Here is an 18,926-nt window from a genome sequence, read left to right as displayed (position 1 = left end):
TCAAAAGGAATCTACCCGTTTCTTTCAAACCCTGGCAAGAGTGGGGGGGGGGGGCGGGGGGGGAACGGGCCGGGGATTCGAGCCCAGGAAGACGCGGCCCCAAAGCCGGGGCCGCCCCCCTTCCCCGGCCCGGGTTGCCGGAGCGCCCAGGCGAGCGCGGGGTACCTCAGCTCTCCGGCGCCAAGTTTTCCAGGGGAAGCCCGGCGTGCCTGGAGCGCTCTCGGGAGAGGAACGCACTTTGGATGATTCGGCGTCCGACCCGGGCTTTCCAACGCGCCGGGAGCCGGCGGTCGAGGCGCGGGGTGCGGGTCCCCTCCAGCCCTGCACGCCTTACCTTCCCTCAGCCGCGACGCCGAGGTCCGGGCGCTCCACACACCGAGTCACCCACACCTTCCCAGCCGGCAGCCCCGAGGACCCCTGCCGCCCCCTGCGCAGCTCCCGCCGCCGCCGCTCTCCTCCTCCTTCTCCGCCTCCTCCTTCGGCCGCCGCCGCTGCTCAAATAACTACCAGGAGGCTTGGATGGGGGATTCCGCCATGTCAATGATGTCGGGACCACATGGGGATTTGGGGCCCGCCCACCGCCGTAAACCGCCGAGTAGAACCGCCTACACAAATCCAGACTCGGCGGGAGTTGCGGGGCGCTCCTTTTCTCCCGAGCGCTGCCAAGCGCTTTGTTTTAACAAGACTGAAGAAAGTCTGGAGCTTAAGGCAGTTAGTAACTCCTGAAAGAGGGCTGCACCTTTCGCGAAAATCGCGAAAGCACCCAAAACCAGCAAAAGCATCGTTTGCTCGGTAATAAGAGCTAAGACTTTATGACACTTTTTCATATATATATATATATATATATATATATATTTCCTTTTTTTTTTAATCAAGCCCTCGTCAACCTTGTGGGCTATTTTGTCAGTCCCTTCTCTTTTTCCCCACGGCACGTTGCTCATACAGCTAACATAGCATGAGCAGATTTTACTATACCTAAATCAAAATGCCTTTATCTCCCCATTTCGATACCCATATGCACTCAGAAGGGCAGAGATTGTTCCTTAGTCGTATCTGTATTTTCTACATCCACCAAACATGGCACGGTGCATGGACCACAATAGGACTAATTAGATAACTGTTGAGTTTATATTCATAAAGCAAATGTAATGTATTTCTGTTGTACAGGTTCAAAGAGATTAACAGACTGCATCCCATCCCCTACCACAAATTATCCAGAAGTCAAGACAGCAGAAATTATGCCAAAGAGGTCCGTTCCCACGGTAGCCACCCTGGTGTTCTGAATAACTACATTCAACTGCAGCTATTAAGGCTACAAAGTAATACTCAATAAGGATCAGAGGTCAGATATTATTTTCATTGATTAAAAAAAATAATAACCATTTATCAGATAAATTCATTGCACATGCTACTGTATTAAGGGCAAAAACAACAACAGAATGCTGAGAAATCGCTCCTTCCCTTGTGGAGCTTGCAATTCTTTTTTGAACGTGGGGAGGATAAATGTGAGTCAGGCAAAGGGGCCTTCCTTCCTAATTAGCTTCTTTACTGCCAGTATCCCCATCTGGGCTGGTGAAGCCATGTTTCTAAATCAGAGTTCCAATCCTAGGTCTTACTTAGCCTTGTGTGAGGAATTAAAGAAGAAAAATTAAAAGCAGTGATTGCCCAGTAATCACAGGGTTCAATTCAAACTCTTGTCCTGGCATGGATAATTTACTCATTTAGGCCCCAGTGCCATCTCCAGTCTCAGCTTCCCCAGCTCCCCCCTCCCCTCACCCCCAGCCATGCCCTCCAGCTACAGCTGAATTCTCATGGTTCCTGAGTGCATTTCTGGTCCTTTACACATGTTTTTCCTCTGTCTGGAACATACTTCTCCCACTTTTCTATCTTAAGATCACTTACTCATCTTTGAGCCTCACCTGAAATCATTTTCTCCAAGCCCACAGTCTCAAATCTCACCAAAAATAATTCTTTTCAGTTCTTCTCACATTGCTCTGAAGTTATTTACCTCTTCCACTTGTTCATTTTTGTATCCCCAGCATCAACCTAGCACTGTACAGATGTTTACTGAAAAAATTCATTGTAAGGTATGTGGAAGAATCTGAATGACTAGATAAATGAGCAAACCTAAAGGTAGGGCTTAGTGAAAGAGACAAAAATAGGCAGAAGAAATTCAGAAGACAGAATTATTTTTATGTACTTCTTCCACTAGACTGAATTTCTTCTTACTAAGAAAAAGAATATTTACAAAATGCTTTAAAATTTACAAGGCAATCTCTCTCTCTTAGCCAACACTGTGAGCAAACTCACTGCCCTCCCCCCACTACATGGGACATGACTCCCAGAGATTTAAACCTCCCTGGCAACATGGGACAGAAATCCTAGGATGGGCTGGGACGCAGCATCAAGGGATCAAGAAAACCTTCTCTACCAAAAGGGGGAAAAGAGAAATGAGACTAAATAGGGTGTTTGTGGCTGAGAGGTTTCAAACAGGGTGGAGACATTATCCTGGAAGTTATTCTTAGGCATTATATAGATATCCCCTTTTTAGTTTATGGTATATTAGAGTGGCTAGAGGGAAGTACCTGAAACTGAAGAGCTGTGTTCCTGTAGCCATGTTTCTTGAAGATGATTATTTAATGATATAGCTTTTGCAATGTGACTGTGTGATTGTGAAAACCTTCTGTCCGATGCTCCTTTTATCTACAGTATGGACAGGAGTGAAAAATATTGATAAGAGATAAACAAATACTAAGGGGAACAAAGGTTAATAAAAATTGAATAGATTGAAATACTAGTGGTCAATGAGAGGAAGGGGTAAGGAGTATGGCATGTATGAGTTTTTTCTTTTTTCTTATTTCTTTTGCTGGAAATATGCAAATATTAAAAAAATGATCATGGTGATGAATACACAACTATGTGATGATATTGTGAGCCACTGATTGTAACTGTCAAGAATGTTCATATGTTTGTTTGTTGTTTACAATAATAATATTTAAAATATTTACAAGACAAGTTCATTTATATGGTCTTATTCTTTTATTCATTTTATTCCTAACACCTAGTACAAATTTTGGCACAAAAAAAGAAACCCCAATAAATGTTTGCAAAATGAGCAGAAAAAGGATGGAAATTATAATCAGACAAAAGTAGGTTATTAGGTTCTCTGAGCCTGGGTTTTCTTATTTGTTAAATTGAGATATTGGCATCCTGATAAGGTTGTTGACAGCATTAAAAACACATGGGTGCTTGATACCAATAAATAAATACTGGTTCCTCCTTGAAAGAATGAACGAATGAAGACTTTCCCAGAAGGAAGTAATAAGACAGAAAATTTGAAGTTTGAAGGAATAAGGTGGGATTATCAATAGAGAGATCCAAGTACATACTGAGGAATTTAAACTTACTAAATTGAGAAAACACTGTTGGTTATAGAGGAATGAAGTGATTGAAATAGCTTTAAAGGTTGGTTATTCTGGCAGCAGGCTGTAGAGTGAGACTCCTGTCAGAGATGCAAACTCTGACCATAGGTGGGAGATGATGAAAACTGAGACCGGAGAGATGGTTCTGGAAATGAGAAGAAAGACCTTAACCCCAGGCGATAACTACTCCCATCTGATGTGGACAACTCGAGTCACCTGCTGCTAGGGGACCCAGATTTTGATACTGTTCATGGCCAAAACCTTGTTCCAAAAGTAGCTTTTGGATTTGCTCAAGTGTGTAAGTGGTATCCGAGTGAAGATGTCTGAAATTTAACACCCATAACAAAATGCACAGGTTTGTAAACCCTTCTATCACCCATGCAATATAGACTGAGTCACATAAAGAAAAAGATTCAAAGTCATGACCTCAACTAACTTACATTATAACAAAAGAAATGCAATGTTAACACATAGGGAACATTTTTAAATTGGAACCCTTCTCTCAAAAACCCCTATTAACACATAATATCTAAAAGACACAGCTGGGTTCTCAGACTCTATATTTTCCTCAGTCTATAGCTAAGGTTTATAGGTTCTCACAGGGAGTCTCAGACTACCTTTAATCTTTTTTTTTTTAATATGGGCAGGCAACAAGAATCAAACCTGGGTCCTCTGGCATGGCAGGCAAGCATTCTTGCCTGCTGAGCCACCGTGGCCCACCCTATCTTTAATCTTGAAAACCAGTCTTGATCTTAGAGGACATCAACTCTTTGCATCTACTTCTTGTTCCAGTATCCTAAACCAGCTCTGTTATCAGTTTCAACATGAACATTGACCAAACCCCAATAAATCCTGTTTTGAAAAATGTTCAGAATTTACTAGAATAGTGACTGGAGTAAAGGACAGTCAGCTCAATCAATAATACAATCTACAAGCAACACTGCAACTTCAGTTAAACACATTTCTTTACCAGTCAAATCTGGAAATCCATTCTTTTTCTATTGTTTAAGGGAAGAAAAGGACAAATTTTAACGCAACATTAAAAAAAATCTTTGAAACAAGGAGAACTGAACCACAATTATCAGAACTATTCAGGTAGAATCTGGATGACTGTCAGGACTCATCACAGTATTTATGGGGAGCTAAAGGTTTTGAACCTGTTCTCCCCCTACCCAAAGCAGAATCTCTGCTCCTTTGTCCACAGCATGGGCGCCCAACCTGAACACCACCTAATGGGAAATCACTTCTTGCCAAGACAGCCTTTTTCACTTGGGCACCCAACCTGAACACCACTTAATGGGAAATCACTTCTTGCCAAGACAGCCTTTTATCAAAAACTCTTCTTGTAAACCAAGTCTTCTGAAATTTACCTCCTTGCAACTCACCCTCCCCTACCCCCATCCTGCTTCTACCCTCTGGATGCAGACAAAATAACACTCAACCTGCCAAATGACTTCCCTTCCATTAAATTGACCATTCTTGCCATATGCTCCCTAAAGATTCTCTTTTCTTGGATAAACATCTTTGGCTAGCTCAGCTCTTCATCTTGTGACCTGTCCTCTAGATCTCCTTCCATCATTTTCTGCTACCCCTGAGAGCCTGCTTGGTCATCATCTCTGTAGGTTGGGTAGCCAGATTCTGTTCATAATATTTCAGGCATGATCAGAACACTACCAAAAAGAGTGGCACCCTTTACTCTGTCAGTATGAACACCACACTTCTTTCACTGCAGTTAAATATTTTGCTAATTTTCTTAGCAGCCTCCTCACCTTCTTAACTCATGTTTCTTCTCCCATTAAAAGTTGTCAAGCTGAGCATACATTAGACATGCAATTGACTTCATCTTAATTGACCATAATTAATGTTAATTGAATACTTATTTTATTAAATTTTATTTGTAAGTTGCATCCTCACTGTTCAACCTACGTAGGACTTTTTGTGTATTGAGCCTTTCATCAAAGAAACTTTCCCAGCTTTGTGACGTCAAGTTATCATCCAAGTCACACTAAAAACTGAATACTAAACAAGACAAGGCAAAAGACATATCACTAGTAATTCTTCTCCAATTGATGGCAAAGGTAATTGAGAAACTGGGAATCTGCCTATCACATTATTTTTGTTTGTTTACTAGGCTGCTATGATAAATATCACACACTTGTTGGCTTAACAACAGGAATTCATTGGCTCCTGGTTTGGAAGATAAGTCCAAAATCAAGGCATCGGCAAGATCATGCTTTTTCCCCTAAGTTGGTAGCATTCTGGGGCTAGCTTGTCACAATACTTAGGGTCCTTGGCTTGCATCTCTACCTCCGTGACATGGCAATCCCGCTCTCCTCACATCTGTTCTTCTTATTTCTGCTGACTTCTGGCTCTGGGCTCCTCCCTGTGACTTTCTGATTTCTGCCTTCCTGTTTCTTTTCTTTACAAGGCCTCCAATAATACAGATTAAGATGATTAAGCTGGCCACACCTTAACTAAAAATAACATCTTCATATTGCCCTATCTATGATGGTTTCACACCCACGAAAGATGGATTAAGTTTGAGAATGTGTTCTGTGGGAGTACATAATTCAGTGTACCACACACTCACTTACCTCAAACCATGCCACTTTAGGGAAGTAGTTTGGGACTATGACTTTCCTCACAGTCGTCACCACTCTTGACCACTCTCATGCCAAATTCACTCCAGTGATCATTTTCTCCTCCTAAGAGGGCAATACCTCTGAATGATACCTGAGTTTTTTTTCTAACTGGTAGGCTAAATACTATTTTCCGCAAACAAGTTCAAAATTTTCCTTGAAAAGATACATATGTACATATATTTGTGTGTATGTATTCAGATATATGTGACCTTTACAGAGAAATGAGGCAAAGAAATGACTTTAGTACCAGTAACATGGCTTAGAAACATACCATTTTGGTCAAGGAAAGGGTTTTAGTGTGCTAATGCTGCAAGAATGCAATATGTTAGAAATGGGATGGCTTTTATAAAGGGGATTTAAGCTACAAGTTTACAGTTCTAAGGCCTTAAAAATTGTAAAACTAAGGCATCCTGAGAAAGATACCTTAACTCCAAAGAAAGGCAGAATGGCATCCAGGATTTCTCTGTCAGCTGGTCTGGTTTGAAAGGATTATTACCCTAGAAAAATGATGTTTTAATCCTGATTCATCTTGCGGAAGCAACCATTTCAATCTCTATTCAGCACTGCAGGTTGTAGGCTTGAATAGATTATGTCCACGGAGATGTGACACCCCCAATTGTGGGTATTAACCTTTGATGAGAGAGAGATATGACTCTACTCATTCCAGATGGGTCTTGATTACTTTACTGGAATTCTTTAAAAGAAGAAACATTTTGAAAGAAGCTTTAGAGCCATGAGAACCATTAGAACCCACACAGCCAGAGACCTTCAGAGATAAAGAAGGAAAACACCTCTGGGGGAGTTTCGTGAAATGAGAAGCTTGGAGAGAAAGCTAGCAGACGTCACCATGTTCACCATGTACCTTTCCAGTTGAGAAAGAAACTCTGAACTTCACTGGCCTTTCTTGAGTGAAGGTAACCTCTTGTTGGTGCCTTAATTTGGACATTTTTATAGACTTGCTTTAAATGGGACATTTTTATAGCCTTAGAACTGTACACTTGCAACTTAATAAATTCCCCCTTTTAAAAGCCATGCTGTTTCTAGTATATCACATTCCAGTAGCTAGCAAACTAGAACAGCTATGAAGGCAAGTGGCTGGCGTCTGAAGTCCTTGCTCCCGGTTTGTTGCTTTGTGCTTCTGATTCCAGTGGCTTCCTCTCTAACTATCTATGGACCCTCACCTAGCTTCTTCGTGGAAAAACTCTGTGTTCATGCTTGCTTAGCATCTCATGGGAAGGGACATGGCAATGTCTGCTGGGCTCCCATCCTGGCTTTTGGCCTCATATGACTCTCACAGATCCTGTGGGTCCTTCTAGCATTTTCCTCTCCATCTCCAAACATCCGTGTTTGTGTCAACTCTTTACTGTTTCTCTCTCAGTGAGCTCCCTTAGTATCCAGTAAATTAATTAACACCCACTTTGAACAGGTGGAGTCACATTTCCATCTAATCAAAAGGTCGCCCGACAGATGGGTCACATCTCCATAGAAATAACCTAATTGAGAGGTCCCGCCCTACAATATTGGATCAGGACTAAAAGAACGTGGCTTCCCCCACAATATTGGGTTAGGATTAAAAGAACATTGCTTTCCTGGGGTACATAACAGTTTCAAACCAGCACAGAAAGATTCCAAGATAAGACCGGAAAACAATAAGTTGAAAATAGAATAAATTTCCTTCAAAAACAACTGGACTCATTCTGGTTTGTGAAGGGGAGGATATTACTTGAAATTGTTTCTCACCTTTTGTGTAGTTACCACAGCATCTAATTCATGGAAATAAATGCTTCAGTATATCACATATACTCTGTGTCTCAGAGCTCACCAGCCAGGGGTTTAAATTTTGACCACATTAACATTAATAAACCCCATTTCTCTGATTCTGGCAGCTATCATTATTGTAGAACTTCCTACTTTCCTCATATTTGTTCTAGCTCTTTCTAGAAGTTTCCAACAAGCTTCTGAGCCAGTTTTTCAGTTTGCAGAGATCTAATAAACAATGTGAAGTAACTGTCTAATACATTCAGAGCAGCAGTTTTGGCACCTCCCTCAGTGCTGAGCTTCCCAGAGTTGGTAGACCCATGGAGACCAATTCCTGCCACCCCTAAGGCCGTAACTACCAGACAGAGTCCCTTCTCTCTCCCCATGTCATTCTCCATTATACTGATCACCAAATAGAGGGCTCTTAGCTCTCAATATCTCATGTTCTTTCAATTATTATACAAATATTTACTTAGCGCCTACCCTAAGCCAGACATTACTTTGGGGATATAGTATGTGCAAAATAGATGGAGTCCTTGCCACTAAGCCTAGTGACCTTAGAGAGACAAGAAATAAACAAACAAATATGTTACTCCACATTGAGAAAGATACCACAGGGCGCTATGATAGCCAAGGAAGGAAGCAGAGGGGCAAGAGGCTGTCTGGATAGGAAAGTCTCTCTGTAGAAATGATATGTAAGCTGAAATCTGCAGAAAGAGAGGCATCCAACCATGTAGAGAGTAAAAGAGGGAAGCATTGCAGAAAGGGAAGAGTATGTTGCAAGCTGTGGTCTGGAGAGAAAGCAGAGACAACCTGAAAGACCAGTGGCACTAAAATGAGGGTTTAGCTACAGAAGAAAACATTAAATAAGTAGACAGGGCCAGATCACATGCAGCTTTGTAGGTTGCAGTGTAGGGCTTGAACAATATTCAGAGAAGCTATGGGGGTTCCAAAACGGGAATGACATGGGTCGAGTTACTTCCTTAATGATTCTTCTGCCTGGCATATGGTCACTGGACTGGAAGTAGGACTAGGTCGGAAGTGGGGAGGGTCCCATTAGAGTGGTTAGGTTAAGAGATGGACTAGAGTCTTGTCAGTAAGGATAGATAGTAATAAATGAATTAGGAATATTCTGACAAACTGACAGAAACTCAATGATTTGTTATTGGAGCTGAGGGAAGGTTTGGAGTAAAAAAGTAAGTACACCTAACTTTTTCATGTTGCAAGTCATTGTCTGATGAGTACCTAATATCTGGAATATATGAAAACTCATACAACTCAACAACAGAAAGACAAACAATCCAGTTAAAAATGCCCAAAAAACTTGAACAGACTTGCCCCCTCCCCAAAGGGAATACACATGTAGCCAACAAAGTATATGAAAAGATCAGGTCACTACAAATAAAAAACACAGTAGCAAACTACTTCACACCCACAAAGATGGTTACTAATAAAAAAAAATAATAATAAAAATAACAAATGTTGGAGGGGATATGGAGAAATTAGAACGCCATGCATTGTTGGTAGGAATATGAAATGGTACAGCCACTGTGGAAAGCAGTATGGCAGTTCCTTAGAAAGTCAAATAAAAAATTGCCATATGACCTGGTAATTACACTCCTAGGCAATCCAAATAAAACTGAAAACAGAGATTCAAACAAATACTTGTATAACAATGCTCATAGCAGCATTATTCACAGTAGGCAAAAGGTGGAAACAATCCAAATATCCATCAACAGATGAGTGGATAAGCAAAACATGATACATACACACAATGGAATATTACTTGGCCATAAGAAGGAATGAAATTCTGAGACATCCTACAACCTGAATGATCCTTGAAAATAAGTCATCCCGTAAAATAAGCAAGGCACACAAAAGCACATAGTGCTAGTTTGAAAGTGTTGTGTACCCCAGAAAAGCCATGTCCTTTAATCCTGATTCAATATTGTAGGATGGAAACCATTCGATAAGGTTATCTTCACAAAGATGTGGCACACCCAATTGTGGGTGCAGCCTTTTGGTTAGATGAAGATGTGACTCTACCCATTCAAGATGGATCTTGATTTGTATACTACAGTCCTTTAAAAGGAAAACATTTTGAAGAAACCTCAGGTGCAGACTCTTGGAGAACAGTTGCTTCAGTGCTGACAGAGACACAGTGTTTTTTGATGCTTGGAGTGCTGACAGAAAGAGCAGATGCCTAGACATGGGCAGAGCCCAACAGACATCACCATTGGCCTTCCCATGAGATGCTAAGCAAGCAGAACCTGGAGTTGTGTCCCAGGGGAGCTAAGTGAAGGCCCACAGACACTTGGAGAGGAAACCCCCGCCTCAGAAGCTGAAAGCAACAGAATCAGGAACAGGACCAGCAGCTGTCAGCCATGTGCCTTCTCATGTGACTGACATTGGGCTTTCTTGAGCCAAGGTGTGTTTTCCTGGATGCCTTAGTTTAGACATTTTTCTGGCCTTAGAACTGCAAACTTGTGACTTATTAAAGTTCCTTTTTAAACGCCATTCCATTTCTGGTATATTGCTTTCTGGCAGCAATATATGTATTGGCAAAGTAATACACGAACTGTATGATGTCATTTAGCAAGAAATATCTAGAAATAGCAAATTCACAGAGACAGAAAGTAGATTAGAGGTTACTAAGGAACAGATAGTGAGGAAAGAGGGAGACAAATATAACTTTTTAAGTTTGCTAGTAGCCTCTCTGTCCTTGGAACCCAGATTCAAATCCCTGAAGGCTAGCTAAAAGATGCATCAAAACCATAGCCATGGTGTTCTGGTGGCCACACTTCCCCTTTAAGGACTGAGGTGTTGTTACTAGATCAGACTCCTGGTACAATTCACTGCACTGAGGATAGGATCTGTCCCGTACATACCTTGAACATGCACTGCTAACCCACCAGACATGCTCAGACACACCTCAACCCAACCTTGGACCCATATCTATGCTCCAAACAAATATCCCTAGACTGAGCACAATGAATTGCAGGAAGAACCATCATATATGTTCCACTCTCAGCTCCAGGCTCCATCAAGGACAACTGGTAACCTAAAGGAAAGAGCACTGATGAAGGAATCCCAGGTTCTGGATTGTTGCTTTGATGTGCTATTTTGTCTCAGGAAAATAACTTTACCTCTCTGGGTCTCAGGCTCCTTATGTGATATAACTATAGAATATTGTGCCTGGACTGAATGATATCTAAAGTGATTTACTCTTCACTTTCAGAGACTCTGTGGGTAAATTAATAGCATGACATTTTTGACAGGTCAAATGTGTCCCTTCCTATCCATAAAAATATCACAATATTTGTCTCTAGATTGGCCTGCCCATCTACTAAACCGCATCAAGAATTAAGATTAACCTGATATATTTTGTTTGTGTGAGCCTGTTTGGGTCCTAGTGACTTATTCCATTCTCTCTCCCTCCAAACTTCAAACTATTCGATAGTTGTAGAGCTTTAGAAGGGATTGTTGCACTGTTTCATAGTTTAGACTAGGGGACTTCTAATTTTCCATCCTTCTCTAAATGCTACAATATTATGAAGATGAGGAAAGTTTTTCAACAAGGAAGCAGTATCATATACCTTATATCAGATTTATATATGATTCAGATAAAGTCAGCCCTATGAGGAAATAGTATTCAGTTAATTTGATCTCACCTTTGTAAAATTCATAGACAGTCTAAATTTGAATTGGGCCACTTCTGGTTAAGAGTCATGAGATCATGACATTGAAGTTTAAATAAGAAATTCAAAAATAACATTTTATTTTGACAGTATATCCAATATGGTACAATTGTGCTAGTTTATGAATCACCACTGATACTGTAATGCAATGAAAAATTGATCTTATGAGGGGTCATATCATAGAAATTCTATATGTACATATAAGTTCATTTTGTCCTCTTTTAGTGTCCCTTACATGAAAATTCCTGTCAACTTTCTCTCATTCCAGTAGCTTAGTTTCAGTAAAAATTCTGTCTGGATGAAGCAATATGCATCTTTTATTTGACTATGAAAATAAGGTTACTTTTTGTTATTCTTTTTCTACTTTGGCTGCTAAGAAATTCAAAAATAATTTTCATTCCCAAGTACCTTAGCCTAGAATTTCTAGTAAGACTACTCTTCCTTCCCTTTCATGATGTGATTCTTATTAATTTTACCTTTATCTTAATGGACCTATTTTTATCTTTCTCTTTTATTGTATGCTGTTCTATCCTTATGAGAAGTAGGTATATTATTTAGGACTAATTTGCCTTCAAGTGACAGGACACCAATTCAAAGTAGATTGAGGGAAAAAGTATTATGGTTAGAATGAAACAGCTCATGCTAAACCTTGTTTAGAATTTCTGAACCATAATAATACTAATACAAATGAAACAAACTGTAATCAATTTTCAAATTCTTCAATTTAAACAGGATAAATGAAAGAATATATTCTGTATGCATATGAGAATGTGTTAATATTCTTTCAGTTACTTTTCATATATTTATTAACAACATTTACTGTCTAGCATTTATTTCAATTATTCCAAGGAACACAGAATAAATTTGAACATTGTCCCTCTCAATAAGGAATTTATAATCTATTTAAGTGAAACTGGCACATGTTGGAAAATAAAAACACAGTTTGATCCTGAACTTTAAGATCTAATTGAACTTAAGGTCCTCATTTATCCCAGAATGTCTAGCACTGCCTTGCAAATAATAGATATTTGAGAAATTAATCAATTTGCAGAATCATCTAATTAGAAATTAAATTAACTGTGCTTCATGATTTTATCCCATCCTATTGTCTTTATATAAAAATATATGTGGTACTTGAAATCTCAAAGAGTTTGCATATCTAGGAAAGTAAATTTAAAAATTAGCAATCTGGATATTTTTGTAGGACAATCTAGTTCTGTTTAGTTCTGTGACATGATTCATAAAATAGGTATAATGCAATGGGAGACAATATTTGAAAACGACATATCAGATAAAGGTCTAGTATTCAGAATTTATAAAGAGATTGTTCAACTCAACACAAAAAGACAGTCAATCCAATTACTAAATGGGAAAAAGACTTGAACAGACACTTCTCAGAAGAGGAAATACAAATGGCCAAAAGGCACATGAAGAGATGCTCAACGTCCCTGGCCATTAGAGAAATGCAAATCAAAACCACAATGAGATATCATCTCACACCCACCAGAATGGCCATTATCAACAAAACAGAAAATGACAAGTGCTGGAGAAGATGTGGAGAAAGAGGCACACTTATTCACTGTTGGTGGGAATGTCAAATGGTGCAACCACTGTGGAAGGCAGTTTGGCGGTTCCTCAAAAAGCTGAATATAGAATTGCCATATGACCCAGCAATACCATTGCTAGGTATCTACTCAGAGGACATAAGGGCAAAGACACAAACGGACATTTGCGCACCAATGTTTATAGCAGCATTATTTACAATTGCAAGGAGATGGAAACAACCAAAATGTCCATCAACAGATGAGTGGCTAAACAAACTGTGGTATATACATACAATGGAATATTATGCAGTTTTAAGACAGAATAAACTTATGAAGTATATAACAACATGGATGGACCTTGAGAACATTATGCTGAGTGAGACTAGCCAAAAACTAAAGGACAAATACTGTATGGTCTCATTGATATGAACTGACATTAGTGAATAAACTTGGAATATTTTGTTTGTAACAGAGACCATCAGGAGATAGAAATAGGGTAAAATAGTGGGTAATTGGAGCTGTAGGGATACAGACTGTGCAACAGGACTGGATTCAAAAACTCAGAAATGGACAGCACAATACTACTTAACTATAATATAATTATGTTAAAACACTGAATGAAGCTGCATGTGAGAATGATAGAGGGAGGAGGGCTGGGGACATACTGAAATCAGAAAGAAAGATAGATGTTAAAGATTGAGATGGTATAATCTAGGAATGCCTAGACTGTATAATAATAGTGAAATGTACAAGGTACAATTTTAAAAATGCTTTTGCATGAGGAAGAACAAAGGAATGTCATTATTGCAGGGTACTGAAAATAGATGGTAATTAATATTTTAAAATGTCACCTTCTGTGTGAGACTAAAGCAAAAAATGTTTATTTGTTACAAAATTAATATTTTGACTAGTGCATTTCCTAATATAACTTATGTAGATAGTTTGATTGAACACCATGGGTGCTTGGAATCTGGGGTAGGACATGAGATTTTGTTGGTTTGTCCGCAGTGATGCCCCGATGAATCCCAGAGTGATTTGATCAGTGACTGGAAAAGTATCTGTGGGGCCCCCTTCGGGGAGTGGTGAGAACGGGGAGAAATTCAACTTCCCCAAGTTGAATTCTTGATATTCTCACAAACAGTATGGACAACCAAAGCTATAGGCTGAGCTCCCAGTCTTGGGGTTTGTTCATATGAAACTTAACCCCACAAAGGATAGGTCAAGTCTACTTAAAATTTAGGCCTAAGAGTCACCCCCAAGAGAGCCTCTTTTGTTGCTCAGATGTGGCCCCTCTCTCCAGCCAACACAACAAGCAGTCTCACCACCCTACCCCTCTCTATGTGGGACATGACTCCCAGGGGTGTGGACCTTCCTGGCAACGTGGGACAGAGATCTTGGAATGAGCGGAGACTCAGCATCAAGGGATTGAGAAAAACCCTAGAATGAGCTGAGACTTAGCATCAAGAGATTGAGAAAACCTTCTCAACCAAAAGGGGGAAGAGTGAAATGAGACAAAGTGTCAATGGCTGAGAGATTCCAGAGTCGAGAGGTTATCCTGGAGGTTATTCTTATGCATCAAGTAGGTATCATCCTGTTATTCAAGATGTAATGGAGAGGCTGGAGGAAACTGCCTGAAAATGTAGAGCTGAGTTCCAGTAGCCATGCTTCTTGAGGATGATTGAATAATGACACAGTTGTAACAATGTGTGTGATTGTGGGGACCTTGTGTCTGATGCTCCTTTTATCTACCTTGTCAACAGACGAGTGGAACATATGGAATAAAAATGGATAGTGGGGGGAACAAATGTTGAAATAGATTTAGTTTGAAATGCTAGTGATCAATGAGGGCAAGGGGTAAGGGGTATGATAGGTATAATCTTTTTTTTTTCTTTCCTGTGTTCATTTTATTTCTTTTCTATTGTCTTTTTTGCTTCTTTTTCTGAATTAATGCAAATGTTCTAAGAAATGATGAATATGCAACTAGGTGATGATATTGTGAATTACTGATTATGTATGTTGTTTTATTTTGTTTCTTTTTTTAATTAATAAATAAATTTTTAAAAAAGAGGACAGCAAAAAAAAGAAAGAAATGCTGGTGAACAATGAAGGGGAGTGGTAAGGGATATAGAGAGAAATAGGGGAACAAAGGTTAAAATCTATAGAGTAGATGGAAATGCTGGTGGTCAGTGAGAGGGAGGGGTAAGGGATATATTATGCACAAGTTTTTTCTTTTTTCTTTTTGTTTCTTTTTCTGGAGTGATGCGGGTGTTCTGGGGAATGATTATGGTGGTGAATGTACTACTATGTGATGATGTTGTGAGCCATTGTACACCATGCACAGAATGTTTGTATTTTAAGAATGTTCATGTTTGTGTGTTGGTTTGGTTTGATAATGAAAAACAAATTTAAAAAAATAGGTATAATGTCCATCTGAAAATTATGATCTTTTTTGTGACAAGGTGGCATTCTAAGGCTTCATGGAAACAAAATGACATTGTATACATTTTTCAGTATATTCATTATTGCTATCTTTAATTTTAAACAATGTTGCTTCCTCTGTTGGTGATCAATGAGGCTGAACATGTGTGGAAACACTAAGACATGAACTCTTCTACATGAGGCACATACACATACTGATATTTGGGAGGCAGATGAGCAAGTCTTTGCCGTTGGTTCCTTCTCAATTCTAACCAAGGCTCTAGCTTTAAGGAGAGCATCTTGAAAAAAACTAAATAATTACCAAATTGACACTTGGCCTGTATGTTGTACTTACCTCTCATAAGATCAGAACAAAAGAACATTATCAATAGAAGTGCTTCAGTAGTTATTATTATAAACAATAATAATAGCTAGCACTTCAGTTCTTTTACAGCTTAACATGAGTGCTCATTTACATTCCATCATGTAATCGTTTAATGGAAGTATCATTATCATCATTGCCCCCATTTTATGGATGAGGAAACTAACTCAAAGTTAGGTGATATTGCCTAAGCCACAGAGTCAAAGAGGAACAGAGTTAGAACTTTACCTTGAACAGGAATGATAGTTAAACCATTTAGCATTTGGTACTACATTGATGCAACCTATGAGAATGAAGACCATCCTTTACACCATGCAGTTATTTACTGGTTGGATATCTGCATGACTTCAGGTCTTATCACTCTAAATGGTGTTGTCTCTCCAACCCTTCTCAGGCCTTTATTTTTCCTCTAAAACAATAATCTGTGAGCACACAACCTCTTTCCAAGTCCCTCTGGAGTGTATCCAAAATAAGCCTCTTGACTAGCCTCCGAGTTCTGGTGAAGGAGATTTGTCCTAAGACTTTTTCTTTTTTTAATTAAATTTTTAAACTTTAAAAAAATATATATGACAACAAACACATTCTTAACATATGATCATTCTATTCTACATATATAATCAATAATTCACAATATCATCCCATAGTTGCATATTCATTATCATGATCATTTCTTAGAATATTTGTTTCAATTCAGAAAAAGAAATAAAAAGACAACAGAAAAAATTTCATACATACTATACTCCTTACCCCTCCCTTTCACTGATCACTAGCATTTCAATATACTAAATTTATTTTAACATTTATTTACGCCTATTATTTATTTTTATTCCGTATGTTCTACTTGTCTGTTGATAAGGTAAACAAAAGGAGCATCAGACACAAGATTTTCACAATCACACAGTCACACTGTGAAATCTGTTTCATTATACAGTCATCTTCAAGATACATGGCTACTGGAACACAGCTCTACATTTTCAGGCAGTTCCCTCCAGCCTCTCCTACATCTTGACTAACAAGGTGATATCTATTTAATGCATAAGAATAACTTCCAGGATAACCTCTCAACTCTCTTTGGAATCTCTCAGTCATTCACACTTTATTTTTTCTCATTTCTCTCTTCCCCCTTTTGTTCAAGAAGGTTTTCTCAATCCCTTCATGCTGAGTCCCAGCTCATTCTAGGATTTCTGTCCCATGTTGCCAGGAAATTCCACTCCCCTGGGAGTCATGTCCCATGTAGAGAGTGGGAGGGCAGTGAATTTGCTTGTTGTGTTGGCTGAAGAGAGAGGCCACATCTGAGCAACAAAAGAGGTTCTCTTGGGGGTGACACTTAGGCCTAATTTTAAGTAGGCTTGACCTATCCTTTGTGGGGTTAAGTTTCATATGAACAAACCCCAAGATTGGGGGCTCAGCCTATTGCTTTGGTTGTCCCCATTGCTGGTGAAAATATAAAAAATTCTCTACTTGGGGAAGTTGAATTATCCCCCTTTCTCAGCATTCCCCCAAAGGGACTTTGCAAATACTTTTTTATTCACTGTTCAAATCACTCTGGGATTTATTGGGGCATCACTCTGGACAAACTTACAAAATCTTATGCCCTACTCAAGGTTCCATGTACTTATGATATTCAAATAATCTGTCCACATAAGTTATATTAGGAACTTCAGTAATCAAAATATAAATTTTGTACCAAATAAACATTTTTTGCATTAGTCTCACACATAAGGTAAAATTTAAAAATATTAATTACCATCTATTTTCAACACCCTGCAATGTTGACATTCCTTTGTTCTTCCTCATGCAAAAACATTTTTAAATTTGTACATTTAGTCACTATCATTATACACTCTAGGCATTCCTAGGTTAATACCATCTCAGTCTTTATCATATGTCTTTCCTCCTGATTTCATTTGTGTCCCCAGCTCTCCTCCCTCTATCATTCTCTCATTCAGCGTCATTCAGTGTTCTAACATAATTGTATTACAGTTAGGTAGTATGTGCTATCTGTTTCTGAATTTTTATAATTAATCCTGCTGCACAATCTGTATCCCTTCAGCTCCAATTATCCAATATCTTATCCTATTTCTATCTCCTGATGGTTTCTGTTACCAAATGAAATTCTCCAAGTTTATTCACTAATGTCAGTTCATATCAGTGAGACCATATAGTATTTGTCCTTTTGTTTCTGGCTAATCTCACTCAGAATAATGTCCTTAAGCTTCATCCATGTTGTTACATACTTCATAAATTTACTCTGTCTTACAGCTGTATAATATTTCATCATATGTATATACCACAACTTGTTTAGCCACTCATCTGTTGATGGACATTTTGGCTGTTTCCATTTGTTTGCAACTGTAAATAATGCTGCTATAACCATTGGTGTGCAAATGTCCATTTGTGTCCTTGCCCTCATGTCCTCTGAGTAGATACCTAGCAATGATATTGCTCATATGCCAATTCTATACTTAGCTTCCTGAGGACCTGCCAAACTGCCTTCCACACCAGTTGTACCATTTGACATTCCCACTAACAGTGGATAAGTGTGCCTCTTTCTCCACATCCCTCCAGCACTTGTCATTTTCTGTTTTACTGATAATGGCCATTCTGGTGGGTGTGAAATGATATCTAATTGCTCTTTTGATTTGCATTTCTCTAATAGCAGGGAAGTTAAGCATCTCTTCATGTGTCTTTTGGCCATTTGTATTTCCTCTTCTGAGAAGTGTCTGTTCAAGTCTTTTGCCCATTTTGTAATTGGGTTTGCTGTCTTTCTGTTTTTGAGTTGAACAATCTCTTTATATATTCTGGATACTAGACCTTTATCTGATATATATTGCTTCCAAATATTGTCTCCCATTGTGTAGGCTGTCTTTTTACATTCTTAATGAAGTTCTTTGATGCACAAAAGTTTTTAATTTTGAGGAGTTCCTGTTTCTTTGTTTCTTTCTTCAATGTTTGTGCTTTGGGTGGAAGGTCTAGGAAACTGACTCCTATTATAAGATTTAGAAGATATTTCCCTACATTTTCTTCTAATAGTTTTATGGTCTGAGATCTAATGTTTAGGT

General features: G+C 39.0%; 1 protein-coding gene across 3 annotated transcripts in view; it reads right to left on the bottom strand.

Annotated features, from left to right (window-relative positions):
• Positions 1-559, bottom strand: part of FNDC3B (fibronectin type III domain containing 3B) — a 397,533-nt gene extending 396,974 nt beyond the window's left edge. For all 3 annotated transcript variants that reach the window (XM_077161045.1, XM_077161048.1, XM_077161055.1), the window contains exon 1: positions 335-559. The gene's annotated coding sequence lies outside the window, so the exon portion shown is untranslated. The remainder of the gene's footprint in view (positions 1-334) is intronic.
• Between the last annotated feature and the right edge of the window lie 18,367 nt (positions 560-18,926).

Source organism: Tamandua tetradactyla, chromosome 5 (assembly GCF_023851605.1).
Source record: "Tamandua tetradactyla isolate mTamTet1 chromosome 5, mTamTet1.pri, whole genome shotgun sequence".
Lineage (NCBI taxonomy): Eukaryota > Metazoa > Chordata > Mammalia > Pilosa > Myrmecophagidae > Tamandua > Tamandua tetradactyla.
This window is presented reverse-complemented; position numbering and strand designations above follow the sequence as displayed.